This window comes from Anneissia japonica, unplaced genomic scaffold (genome assembly GCF_011630105.1).
Source record: "Anneissia japonica isolate Jap-2015-1 unplaced genomic scaffold, ASM1163010v1 scaffold673_len1821605_cov196, whole genome shotgun sequence".
Classification (NCBI taxonomy): Eukaryota; Metazoa; Echinodermata; class Crinoidea; order Comatulida; family Comatulidae; genus Anneissia; species Anneissia japonica.
The window spans coordinates 1,776,149-1,791,483 of record NW_022717449.1 but is presented as its reverse complement, the minus strand read 5'-3'; positions in this window follow the sequence as shown (position 1 = coordinate 1,791,483).

Sequence of the window (15,335 nt, the reverse complement as noted above, 5' to 3'; positions counted from 1 at the left end):
AATGTGTCCTAGAACTTCTTTTATTATTTTGCAGAAATTATTAGGGTGCATTTTCATCCTTGGTTCAATTCCTGGCAGTGTTGCAGGATTTTTTCTCACGACCAAAACAACTCCACTCCCTAATTCTCATATTGAGATTTAGTTTGTGTGAAGCAACGTGCGTGTACGTTTGTCTTGTGTAAGGGATTGTCACCTACAATAGGACAATGATATATTCGCTATTGACAATCCTTGGCACATTGTGTGCCTAAATAAGTAATTTAAAAAAAATCCTTGTACACATTGCATCCTTTCACAAAAGTTTCAATAATATGAAATGAATTTTCTTCCTGATTCTATTTTGACAGTAAAGAAAAGATGTTTTGGTTAAACAATGCGTAGGCCGTAGATTGTTTTATTTTGACCATGGGTGAAGGCATATCCTATTAAACAGAAGATAACCTCCTTTTTTACAACAGCTCATCTGAATTATAGCTCTATACCTTCAACTTATGGTTAATGAGTTAATAAGTCTTGTTGAAGTATAGTATTTGTTTAGTAGATATTGTTTTATTAATTAAAATCAAATGAACCTTTAAAACAGTTGTCTATTTGATTTTATTTTGAATAATCTATTGTGAGAAATATTAAAAATGTTTCATTAAGAATTCAACAACAGCTTACAATAACTGTATTAATTCTAAAACAGTTGGAATAAAACAATTATACTTATATTTAATGTGTTGATTTCGAATTTCCATCTAAATAGAAAAAGACCATTTTTAATGCTGGTCTTTGATTAGAGGGATTTTAATTAGAGACCAAAGCTGCTATATCCACAAAAACCCCGGTCCAAACAAAATCTTTGGATGGAGACCTGCTTTTAAGTCCTTGCACCATTCTAATCCTCACTACATCTCGGAACTGATTGTTCTGCTAAATGTAAAAGGATATTAAGGTCCATTACATTTATGACCATATACCTATCATTTGAAGACTTACGGAGAAAGGTCCTTTTCAGTTATTGGCCCCCATGCTCTGGAATTCACTTCCACAATCAGTTAAAGATTCTCCTAATTTAATGATCTTTAAGCGCCGTCTTAAATCATTCTTATTTGACAATCTCTAATTTTCCTCCACTCTCCTGTTTTGTTTTCTTTTCACTTTTGTGTTGTTTTTCTATTATCACTTTCTGTTTGCTGTTTCAACAATTAAACATTTTTTTTTCTTTTCCGTTGTTTTGGAGAGCGCATACAGACTACTGTTATATGCGCTATGCAAGTGCACAACCATTGACCATTGCATTGCGATGTTGATTCCAACAAAAATGAAGTAAACCTAAACCGTATTTCCATTCTCGCTCATCAATCATTTACGTGACCGTAATATGTGACTGATGTTAGACCTACACTAGACATGCCACAAGTCTCTAACTTATTAATGTTTCGTAGTATTAGCACATTTCGGAAAGCGCCACCTGCGTCAGTTTATGTCGAGAAACTTTTTTGATTGCCGCAAGTCTCTAATTTATTGATTTTTCGTAGTACTGTATTAGCACATTTCGGAAAGCGCCACCAGCGTCAGTTTATGTCGAGAAACTTTTTGATGTGAATTAGATTCCTAATCGGTAGTCTCTTCTTCCTCGGTCTCAGTCGCCTCATGCATAATGTAAACTCATTAGCTTGCATGAATATTTATAATCAACTGGAAACTTCTCGGCAAACTGCAAATTTTCTAGGCAAGTGCGGTGCCAGCGGGTATAGCCTAGTAGGTTAGTATTTTGTTCCTCAAAAGATTCGCCGTGTAGACAGTAGATACCATTGATGTGAAAGAGAAAATGAGTAAAAAGAGGAAGAGGAATTAGTCCGTCCTAGACCTAGGTGACGTCAATGTAGGCCTAGTAGTATATTCAGAGTTAGAGGTAGTGCAAGCCAAACCTAGAAAAGCCTACGGTACGAGCATGGTCCATGGTACGAGAAAAAGACCACATCTAGGCATGGGGAATGAGCCCATTGTACAAGCCTCGGTATTGTGTGGTAGGGTGGAGTTCCTCTCCACGCCGCCCCAGTAGTAAACCACCGGGTACCCATTTATACTCCTGGGTAGTAGAGAGAGACAAACGTAGATAAAGTGCCTTGCCTAAGGACACAAGTGACTTGCACACAGCGAGAGTTCCGAACCCCTGACCTCAAGGTTTGGAGTAGGCCTACGTCTAAGCCACAACCGATGCGCCAACCGCTTCTACCGTAACTATTAAATATATTGTTTGATAAATATGATTTCATGATGTCATTGATTTGCCTTTAATGGTATGTCATGAAATGACAAAATCAAATAGGTTTATTTTATTTTATTCAGATTAATTTATAAGTAACATGTAGAAATATACAGGTCAAGTAAATTTCAGGCTGACTGTGTAGCACTATAATAGGCATTATAAGATTTGATAAGTTTAAGCTTGATAGGCCTACTTACCAGCCTTACTGTGGATGGAAAGGGCTTCCACATTATGACTATTATGTTGCAACTATTATGTGGGTTTAATGGTTCAATTTATATAAATTTGTTTGGCCAACAGTGTGTCATTTAAATTTTATGCTTGGGTCTACTGTGTGGACTGCATCATGAAATTTGTTTGTCTGTTTACTTTTTGCTTTTGAAAATAAAATAAAATGTTTGGAAATACAGAGAAATAATGATTTCATTTAGTAGTAAGTCCAAAAATTATACTTGTTTAGCATCACCACCCACCCCCACTTTTTTCTCAACCCCAAAAAGGAAGAAAAAAACCATCGAGGCAGGCTACCTCTATTTTGTTAACTTAAAACAACACGGTCCAAGAAATGCTAACCAGAATCATAACAGTCATAACCTGGAAATCAATTCTGGATTAGAAGAGACAAATGAACTAGCAGCAATGCGCAACAGTGATGAATGGAGGATCCATGCTAGAGCTCGGCTCTCTATAAATACGGTACATAAAGTGAAGTATAAGGAGACTAGAGCACAATGCCAAGCTACGCTTCCTACGGTAGAGTGTAGCAGTTAGGGGCTATTGCGATAAATTTCTGTTGATTATAAATATTCATAACCGAACTCAGTGTAGCGTGACAGCTAATAAGTTCATATTATGCATGAGGCGACTGAGACTGAGAGGAATAGAGACCACCTTCCTAATCCCAGGAAAAGTATATTATGAAACGCCATGCAAATAAGTAATATGGAACACCATTGGTGCCAAAATCGATTTATTTTTAAGCATTTTCACTGATAGAAAAAGTTTAGGGACTGGAACCCAGTCTAGACCTACACGTATTGTGATACGCTATTCTAATCACTGAATCACTGACGGAGTTAAAGAAAATGAGTCAGTTGGATAGCAGCTTTGGTTTTATTAATTTGTATGGCGTTGTAGGGGTTATGACAGGTACTGGTAAATATTTAAGATTATTTTATTACTGAGAATAACAAATTTTTTTAAAATTATTACATGTTAGAGAATGTCTAAAAATGAGGAACTTTATTAGATTTAGGGGTTGGGGATAAGAGCCCGAGCAACAATGCGAAAATTGCCGACAAGGACAAAGATCTCCTTGACGTTATTACAATTAATGACACACATCTGCCTCTACTGAAAGTGCTAATGAACTGTAATAGAATCTCTGCTACTATATACGATTGAGTAGACAGACACTATAAATATATTGGTACTATACTATACGGTACTATACCTGTCAATACTATACTATACTATACTATACTATACTATACTATACTATACTATAACAATTAATTAATTAGCTGAGTCACATAACCACAGGTATTTATTCCAAGATAATGTTAGAGTGTGGTTAGCTTATTGTAGTGTTGTGGAGATGGGTGTTATTATTGTAAAATGAACGGTCTCCCAGAATGTGAACAAGGGAAAATATATAAAATAATAACAATATCTTGCTTAGAATCGCTTTATGCTCTAATAAATTTTGTATTTATTCCTTTTCAAATAAAAATTTCAAACGATACTTGGTGTGTTAGTCATTTGTATAAAGGTGGTTTTGAACACTTGTATAAAATAAATATACAAAAAAAGAAAAATTCTATAAAATATCGAAGCAATATAGCAAGGTATAACAAGGTATGTTCATACTTTTTTACAATTAAATGACATCTTTCTTTAAATTAAAAGACAAAATTAAATAATATAAGAAAAAATAAAACAATTTCTCAAGGAAGATACTAAAAGTAGGCAACCCTGACCAACGGCGACGGAACGTTTTTGAAAGTGGGGTGGGGTCATTTCAAAGGTCCAATATGCGAGCGAAGCGAGAATCTAGGCTGGGTGGCCAGGAGGCCGCCAAGGGATATTTTACGAAGTTTGGTGAATTTTATAATTTATTTTATAGGCATCTAGCTACTGTGATATGACTTCATATTTGTTGTAATTTTCAGTGCCGGATCCAGGAATTGGAAATAGAAGGGCCCAGGGAGGATAATTTCAGAGATAGAAGATCTATACATGGTGTTGCTGAGGTAAGAAAATGTTTTATTATGGCACCTCTAGATGGCCGGAAATTGCACTTCTTCCAGACATAAAATTTGAATATAATTATCTTTATACCTCCAAGGGGACTCGACTGAGTCCCCTTGAATTCGCCACTGGGTACTTTAGCAGATGGAGGATCTATACCACCTCAGCCCCAACATGGTTGGGACTAAGGTAAGAAAATTTGTGATTATGGCACCTCTGATGGTGGGAAATTACACTCTCAGACTTAAAATTTGAATATAATTTTGCTTTATCTCCATTTAAAAAAAAAATAAACAATTTAGCCCCCGCTTTTGAATGCATCACAGATTTCCGAACAAAGTCGAAGTCGAGACTGCTTTCACAATCTTAATAAATTATTTATCATACGGGTTATCCTTGATATGGGTTCCCCGACGACAACTTCACTTATCCTCCGATGGATAAAAATTACCCTTCTATGTAGCCCGGAAATGATACTCCAACTGTGGCGGGTCCAGGAAATCGAAATAGAGGGGATCCAGGGAGGGTTTTGCGCAAATGTCAACCCAACCTCATCCGCACAACTTTTGGGGCTGAGGTAAGAAAAAATATGATCATGGCACCTCCAGATGGCCGGAAATGGCACTCTCAGATTAAAAGTTGAATACAATTTTGTCTGTTTTCTCCATTTTTTTCTTATAATTGTGAAAAAAATTAGGAGGTTGGGGGTCCGTGCTGACAGGATTCCACCTTGAATCTGCCACTGTTCAATATAACACTTGACATAGCCTATCATTATGTATCACAAATGATTAAATTTCCTAATGTCAAGCGAAAGATATTTTTATTCGAAAGATTTTTTTTTAGTAAGATCAAGTTCGTCGACTGCTTTGTTCAAACGTGCTCTGAAAACACATCTATTTTTTGTTGCTCAAGGAAATTAATTTATTGTGAATTGATTTTTTTTGTTTTGTTTTTTAATTTGTTTAGTTAGATGCCCACAAAACTGAGAACACCTGTGAGTCATGTACTAGCCGGTCTTTGCGCCTTAAATTGCTGGTAAACGGAAGCAGTGATGTGGGTTATGGTCGTTTTTCTGGTAGCCTTTAGTTTAAAAGGATAAGCTTTTTCATGGTTTTCACAAGCGCCTTGAGCACTTTAGTGGAGATGTGCGCTTAATAAATCTTATTATTATTATTATTATTATAACACATTAACTACAGCGTACTGTAAATTTTGTAGTTAACCTTCAGAAAACTGTATTTTTAAAAAATGGCCTAATTAATTATCTTGTTGTTTTCATTAAATTAGATGGAGTTTAAATGTGGTTGTATTCCGCTAGTTTGAATGTTTATTGTATGCCAATCAGTTTCACTTACTATACATCTTCGTGTTTAGCATAAAGAGAACTAGAACGTCGCTCCATTAAGAGTGCCTACTTCCCCCTCCCCCATATGCCTAAATACAGAATTCACGAAGGCAGGCGATTTTTTCTTCATGCTTGAGGGTGGGTTTCAAGGAAACTTTACAGACGCGCGTATACTTTTATTTTTTATTTATTTTTTTTAAATTTTTATTTATTTAAAACATCTTTAGGCAGGATAACATATACAGGCGAAATCTTGCCGCTGTTTTACAATATGGTCCTGCAAACACATAGTACAATAACAACAACAAAAAGTAACCAGCACAGTACAATAAAATAAACAATAGTAAAAACTTTGGTGGAAAACTATCCCCCGCCGGACACCAACCCGGTACTTCTGAGTCAAGGTTTCGGGGCCAGGAATTACGGCTTAAGGTTAAGCTTAACTACAACTTAACAACAATATGGTAAAAACTATCCCCCGCCGGACACCAACCCGGTATTTCTGAGACAAGGTTTCGGGGCCGGGATTACAAGGTAGGACAAATACTGTACAAATACTTAAATAGATAAAAAATAGTAGAAACTATCCCACGCCGGAGACCATCCCGGTATTTCTGAGTCAAGGTTTCGGGGCTGTCACAACTTTTATCTTCACTAGAAACCTAACTAAAGAATGGTAAAAACTATCCCCCGCCGGACACCATCCCGGTACTTCTGAGTCCAAGTTTCGGACGTCAATCAACATTTGGTTGCTCAACTCAAAACTCAAAAAAGGAACTTGTAATGCTCGTTAGAAAAAGAAAAAAATCTATATTTTATAATGATAATAATAGGTCAATTTATAAGACGCAAATAAACAAGGTGTCTAAGTACCAAAAAATAATAATATTAATAATAATAACAATAACAATAACAATAATAATAATATTAATAATAATATTAATAATAATATTAATAATAATAATAATAATAATAATAATAATAATAATAATAATAATAATAATAATGACATTGCAGCGTTCGTAACATGTTTGTCACTCTGGGTGCTGGGAACAGTCACAAAAGTGTGGGGGGGAGGCCCCCAGTAGAAAAAGTGGGTGGGCCAATGGCCCCTACCCCCTCCTCCGCTTCCGCCACCGTCGACCCTGACCACAATAACATCATATTTATTAATTTGGCAGAGACTTTTTAGGATAATTTGGCCTAAGGTCGATGGGTCGCGGCTTATTGTAAAATATTTGTACATGACTTGGGTCGCCGGCTAAAATTTTTGCGGAACGGGGTTTTATGCAATTCATTTCAATAATTTCAGGCATCTTTTTGACTTATGAAAGCACATTGCCGCCGAAAAGTGGGGGATCAACCCCCTTTTAAAAATATGCGTTGCGTCACTTTGCGTCGATACGTTGCGTTTGCGTCGCGTCCTAGTGGGAAGCTTAAGAAGTGTTCGGGTGACGAAGATTGATGGTTCTGTATTAAGTTTAAGAATAACAAATGGTCTTTAGTTAACGTAGGTCAGAAATAAATCTACGTCATCTTTTTCAAGTTGAATGAATCGTGCCAAAGAAACCCCCAATTAAGGGGATAATGTCATTTTTTTTAGTTAGTGTCGACTAAATAGAAGTACCCTACGCTGGGACACCCTTTATAGATTTAGATTCAGATTCAGATTCAAATTCAGATTCTTTATTCATCGTCAAAAACATACATACATACATACTTACACACATACACACACACACCCACACACCCACCTACATACACACACACACATGCATACATACACGCATACATGATATTCAGTTTGCGGGTGATGTATTCGGTTAAAAACAATTTACTGCACAAACAAAAAAACCATACAATAACTAGATATAAACAAGCGAAAAAGAAAATAAGCGTTAAAATATATTAAAATGTTATACAACTTTATAGCCTATTATTTTCGTAGCAGATTTTGTTATGTTGCATACTGGTTTTTTTTTTTTTTTTTTTGTTAATCCATAAACCACACTTTACTTCAAAAAGTAGTGAGTGAGTATTAAGTTGTGGTCAAAGTGTCCTGTAAATCGGTTGTCTCTAAACATAAATATCTTAAAGCTAGGCGCCGGAGAAGAAAATTATATGATGTACAACCGAAAGTACTGAATTCGTTGCTACTAATATCGCAACTGCTTATATAAATTGAAGGGTCCTAAAATCAGTGGCATTTCTAGGGGAGGATGCGCGGATGGAAGGACACTCCCACTAACAAAAACTTGCGACCCACAGTCGATCCCACACACACACACACACATGCATACATACACGCATACTGATATTCAGTTTGCGGGTGATGTATTCGGTTAAAAACAATTTACTGCACCAAAAGAAAACCATACAATAACTAGAGATAAACAAGCGAAAAAGAAAATAAGCGTTAAAATATATTAAAATGTTATACAACTTTATAGCCTATTATTTTCGTAGCAGACTTTGTTATTTTGCATACTGTCTTGGTTTTTTTTTTTTTGTTTTTTTTTTTTTGTTAATCCATAAACCACACTTTACTTCAAAAAGTAGTGAGTGAGTATTAAGTTTTGGTCAAAGTGTCCTGTAAATCAATTATCTCTAAACATAAATATCTTAATGCTAGGCGCCGGAGAAGAAAATTATATGTTGTACAACCGAAAGTACTGAATTCGTTGCTACTAATATCGCAACTGCTTATATCAATTGAAGGGTCCTAAAATCAGTGGCATTTCTAGGGGAGGGTGCGCGGATGGAAGGACACTCCCACTAACAAAAACTTGCGACCCACAGTCGATCCCCTTTCGCATTTAAAAAGTTCGAAGCCAAACAAAATCACGCTTAAGTAGATAAAAATCACCTCATAGTCAGATCACCTTATTTTGCGAGCTAGCTCCCCCCTTACTTAACCATCGAACCTCCACTTCACCATTTCCCCTCCCCCTATTAAAAGACTCCAAGATACGTCACTGATAGAAATGGTTGCGTGCGTAAGCAAACCATTTAGATGGAAAAAATGTTTGAAAGTTTAAAAAAAAAAGGAAGAAGCATAACGTCACACGGCAACCTCCTCCATCTTGGAGCGCTGAGGGTTCCAGGAATATCCAACGACCAGGAACACCGCTGATACACTCGTCGAATTCCACCAACTGACGTCAGGACAAACTACTAACAATGGCTAGTTACCATGAGAAAAATCAATGTTATTGAATCAAAAGTTTCAGGTCAGTACAAATTTGGTTTAATTATGAAGTATCGAACAGATCAATCACTCGTCAAGTCTAAAGAAAACAATTATGTCACGAATGAAACTTAATATTGCTGTTGTGCACATCTCTATTAATTCATAAAGTGAGCTCAATCAAATAGTAGGCATAGGCCTGTATGATTGTGTCGCATCTCCATGCTGCAACCGTAACGCTAGTAGTTTTTATCGCAAATGTAGCCATTGTAACCATTATTATTGTTACGCGTTACTGCATGCGTGTTCGTCGCTTGCACAGTGTCGTACAATTCGCAATCGTGCAATTCGCAGTGTCAAAAGTACTGGGTTAGTTGTGTCGCAAATGCTAGTATCGAAACTGCTTATATTATCATTTGGTACCGTAGGTCATAGAAATGGTTGCAACGTATGCTGTAAATATGTGTCGCTACATGTAGTATGTGTTGCAGGCATTAAAGAAGTTTCTGCTATGTTCGTAAGTAGGCCTATTTGTATCAATTATACAGCGGGACTCACATACAGTAAGGCGTATCGTTGCTGACTTTAAACCAACTGCGAAGTGTCAAGATTCGGCCACTATAAGATTCGCCACTGGCCTACCCTATTTGCTACAAGCCTCATGACAACAGATGTCGCCTGTGGTTTTCAGTTTCCATGTATCATTACTGCACAAATGTTGCTGATTATTTATTTTAGGCTTATGCCATTTTTTCGTTCCAGATAAGCGTTCTGCATGTGTTGTTAATGAACTACATACAGATGTTCGTATTGTGTTAGTACAATTCATCGTGATTTTAGAAAATTTGTCCATAAAACTTAGCTGATAATAAACATTAAGATTTTGGCATTTTTGAAAAAAAAACAGTCTCAACTCAATTTGGAAAATTGATTGAATCATATTATTTTATACAAAAAGTACTGATCCGTCTAGACCTAGTCCTATGCAACTTTTGAAATCCATGTTATAAATTAATTTCTATGCCTACATACAGGATACAGGTATGTATTTTTACTATAATTCCTTAAAATATAGCTTATTAGGCATATGAAATGGCCGATGTCCGTGCAAATAACACTGATTTATTCGAATTGGATGCTGATTCACAGTGCACCATTTCGCTTGCGCTTGTGTGTGTAATTGTATTGTACTTGGCTGCTTGTGTCATCAACCTGATATTCCTGGCCTGTCTAATGAGATTCGATAAACTAAAAACAAAAGCAAACACTCTGGTCTCTAGTTCAACATTAGCGAAAATTATTTACACCATGACGATTATCTCTTTAACTGTTACCAATATGCTGTGTTCATCTAAGCCGGTTAATATGTTTCTAACTGAAATTCTCCTTATGCTTTTCGACGTGATATTATTCAACATGCTTTTAATATCAATCGACAGGTACATAGCTGTTTCTAGACCAAACTTTTACAAAACATTAAAGATGAAGCATTATTTTAGAGTTCAATATGCCGTGTGGGGAGTTGCAATTTTGGATGTAGCACTTTTTAGCTTTTTTCCAATTTTGTCCATAATCAGTTTGACTATTACGGCTTTTATTATTGTGACATCCAGTGCACTTTCGTGGATGACATACTGTGCTCTGTCTAAACAACAACGAATAATAACACAACAAAACAAAAAGCTTTCGAAATCTCGTCAAGTCGCCGTGACCTTATTCTGTTCAGTATTTATGAACACTGTTTTACTGCTTCCAAATACAGTCATAATTTTTATCATTGAAATAAAGTGCAAAGGCCTACATTGTTATCAGATAGATGACTTCGTAAATTTGTTTATCAATTATGCTATTGGATTCCATCTATCTAGTTCGCCGATTATATATTGGTTGCGCATACCTAGTTATCGAATATACATTAAAAAATTATTCATAACAGAATCTTCTAACCAAGTTGGCGTAATCAACTAACAAAGTACTGTTTAATAGGCCTACCCTTTGGAGTCGTACATCTGATATACGCATAAGTTTACTTAGAATAATAGTGTTCTATGAGCAAAATGTATATTATCAACTGTTCCTTTCATAACCAGAAAAACGTTATTTGATTCCAACAACGTTCAAAGTAACATTATGGAATTCTTACAGGCCTAAGAAGAGTTCAATCTTCAATTTATGTAATATAATTACTACATTTTTTATATATTATGTTATAACAAGAAAACAATTTTATGACGATTTTATGTATTTCATGACAAAGTAAATGTTTACTTACTGACACCGAACCTTGTTATTAGGCCCTGTCCAAACTATCAATGTACGGTAAGGGTGGGGAACTGTGGACAGAATCCTATTGGAGACCACCCACAATAAATCCATTCTACCCTGACCAGTCGCTATTTGACAAAAAAAAGCATGTGACATGCATACATATGGGTCATGACGACATGACATCACATCCATCATAGGCACATTATGACTATATACCGGTATGGCACTCAAGGGTGTTTTGTAAAAGAATATTATTCAATGTAATTTGTTGTCGGTATCTTTATTGAGTTGGTTATGTCTGGTTGTCACAGCAGGTTGATGATTCTGCTTATTTTATTTCTGAGCTAAAATTAAGACTTATTGATACAGAAAGACAACATTTCAATGAAAAAGTCAAAATATATTTGAGATTGAATCATTAAAATTATTTAGTATTTATAGACAGATTTGATTGATTATAGACGTATTCTAACAAAGTGGAATTGGTTTTCTAGATTTAGAAACAGAGAGAGGCAGATGGAACATGGTGAGCAAAAACAATATAATATATAAATTATGCTCAGTGGCGGGGCCAGCGTCTGAAATCTTGAGGGCAAGTGAGGGGCAAGGTACAAATATTTGGGGGAGGAGGATGCAAGTTTCCCGACGAGAGCAAAGTGGTCGGGCGTCGATTAAAATGTGCCGAAAGTGGTCCAGGGGGCGGAGCCCCAAAAATATGATAATTTTGGGTTTTCAAAGGCTTATTTAATCGATTTTATAGATAGTCTACTAAAAAGTAGAAAATANNNGGAGGGGGGCTGGGAGAAGGGCGGGGGGAATGATCGCCCAAAACGCCTCAGGGTTTATTTTCGGGCGTCTATAATACAATAATTTCGCGGGAGCATGCCTTGGCCCCACTTTCGCCCCCACCTTCTTTCGGACATCTCTGGATCCGCCCCTGATCGGGCCCATACCGTATTATGAGGACATCATACACATTTGTCACATATAATTTGATATAGTGTAGACAGAGCTTAAACATGCTGTGATAGGCTAAATTGAGTTGTTAAATGTATTTTGCATTAAAATAGAAAACAGATCCAATAGTAAACGAATTAGGGTCAACGTTTTGTGTAACAATATGAAAACAAAGAATATTAAAAATTATTGATTTCTATTCTCATTATCAATCGACTCAATATATATTAGACAATGTGCAACTACTGAATTCGTTTAGTTTCTTGCAAAATTCGAATTTAGTAAATTGACTCTGATATTAGAATTGTCAATCAGAACTATATTAAACTTACTCATCGATATAGCATTGCTCTGGTCGTCTTTGAATTGTCCATCAAATCGTCACTTTATTAGTGTCAATATCAAAATGACTTCCACCATCCACTTTTAATTAAATGACATCCAAACTTGTTATTAAGCCCGCCCATACCATCAATTTATTTGATAAGAACATGTGACATGTCTAAATATGGTCAAGGTATGGTTACATGATCTATATGTTTTGTTTTCTGATGTATTTTTTCACTTATTCGTTGCACTGGAGTTATGCCAATTTTCAATGTCGTTGCGAATTATGAATAGATATGCATATATCTCGTCTCTTATCTGCTCTTATAACTTAAACTTTACATCAATGTGTATGGCGGTAGAATATCATGATCTTAGGCTAAATACCATTTAATGGTTGATGCTTAATAATAATTACAAGAATTAGGCCTATTCTACGTTGTTCAAAATCTCTTTGCAATTTGTGAAATTTACCGCAATATCTTATTGAATTACTAGGCCTAGATTAAGCCTCCTGAACTAATTTACTGAAGCAAATTAATAATTTGAGTATTAACGTGTACAAGTAATAACTAAAAAGGCCGATTTCTGATATAGATAATCTGAATTCCGTAATGATATTGGCTCTAATTACTTTATACAAATTTAATCAATTCTAGATGAATTGTTACATACATTGGTAGACGATCCTTATTATCCTTTTCTTCAATTCGGAACTGTTTATCACAGAATAATACTGTACATGGAAACAACTTTCTCTTCTGGAAGATGATGCGTTATAATAAATTCAACCTTTTATTTACTTACTACACAGACACCGAAATGTAAAATGAAATTTGTTTAAAATAGAAACTTATAAATGATTTTCTATAGCTATATTCAGCATCCTGTTGGTATTATACCTATTTATTCGTACTGCAACAGATGTTTCCAAAGAGTGGCAACCAATTTGGAATAGGCCTAACTTTAGAAAAATGGAAATTGATTAACGACATCCATTTTTACAAAATCTAATTGAACAGTATTATTAATGGTTAATGGTTTTAAATTTATATAGCGAAAAATATACAAAAAGTCTCTGTGCGCAAGAAAAACAAGTGTAGAGACGTGAAATTAAAAAAAATAAAATTAAGAAATAAAATAAAATAAAATAAAGATGAAAGTTCCAAGCCAAACCAACACCCAAACCGCAATATGGAGGTACGCCCTCGTTGCTAACCAGGGATTGATCTAATTAAACCATAGTCAGCACCTGTTGAGTCTCGGCCATCTTGGACTCAGAAAAAAAAATTTAATTTTAAAAATGAAATGTTGTAAAAGAAATGTTATAGTTTGTAATTTGCTTATGTGTTACGTTCGATTTTTACAACTGTCTGGTTAGCATCACTATAATAGTGGCATTGATAATTTACACTTTCAGTAATTACGGTATATTAGGACTACAGTAATTGTAAAATGTGGCAAATTCTTACATATTATTTTGTAGAGGGCGCACTGGAAGTTACCTGTATGTCTCTGGACATTTCTATTTTCTAAGTGAAATGATCGCGTGCGCTACATTTATTATATAAAAAAAAAGTTTGCTGTACAGTATTACTAAGTTTTACGGTACCCTGTCAACAATCAGATTGTTACGTTATTGTGTTTATTTGTAGAACATATTGATTATGTAGCAATATTTTTTTTACCTATGAACTCGTTACTTGTACTGTACCTATATTAACTTTAACAGAAGAGTTTATTTTTTAGATATTTACTTGTTTACTTCTTGAGCCCCAGAAAAAACGTCTTCAGTTCTCCTCCTGGGAATGGTTAACATGATTTGAATTGATTTTTGAAAGAAAAAAAATATTTTAGTTGATCAACGGTTGCGTTTGTAACGAATACCGTACCGACCTGGCTAATACGCAAGATATCAGTGACTCTGCCTTATTGCTCCTGGGGAAGGTTCTCGGGGTTTTCTAACCAGTGAAAATGTGCCCAAGACTCACATTAAATAGTAGTTAGTAGAGCTCCGCATAGTACACTATAGGAAAATTATTATACGAAGGTCAGATTTAATGCTTGAAAAAATTTCCTGGGGGCCTCCAAGGCCCGAAGGAAATTTTTGAATGCATTTTTTATGATTTCACTACTTTATATCCAATTTAATATAATAAATACTGTAATAATTTACTATTTTAAGCAGTTCTTTACTCCTCGCCGATGGAGCGAGAGAGCCCTTCGATGGCAAGCATTCTTCAATTAGGCAATCCAGCCATATAGACCCTTAAGTAGCTCCTGTTATTTTTGCAAATAAATGATATGCGAGACCAGCAAAAATTAATTAAACATGTATATCAAAAAATTAAAATCCGTATAATTATAGGGTATATAGATTGTTGCTCTTTAAATTTGAATATGAGCGAGCCCTATGCAAATCTTATGTTATTAATTTGACTATTATTATATATAAATATTAAACTAGTATAGGTCAGTTGGCCGCAATATAAAAATTGTGCTTTGATGTAAATGTTATAAATTGTAAGTGTTAAATGACATACAGGATCTGTGATATATTCAACTTGTGTAATTGTGTAACGTACATTTTATTGTATTAATATTGTATTATGGCTGTACAGTGTGTTACTTTTATGAACACACTGCAAGAGCGTGTGCGCTGTTTTAAAAGCGTCGTTTCCAAAATAAAGTTATAGTAATTATAAAATTGCCATGTCATTTTTGGAGTGACATTCACACTA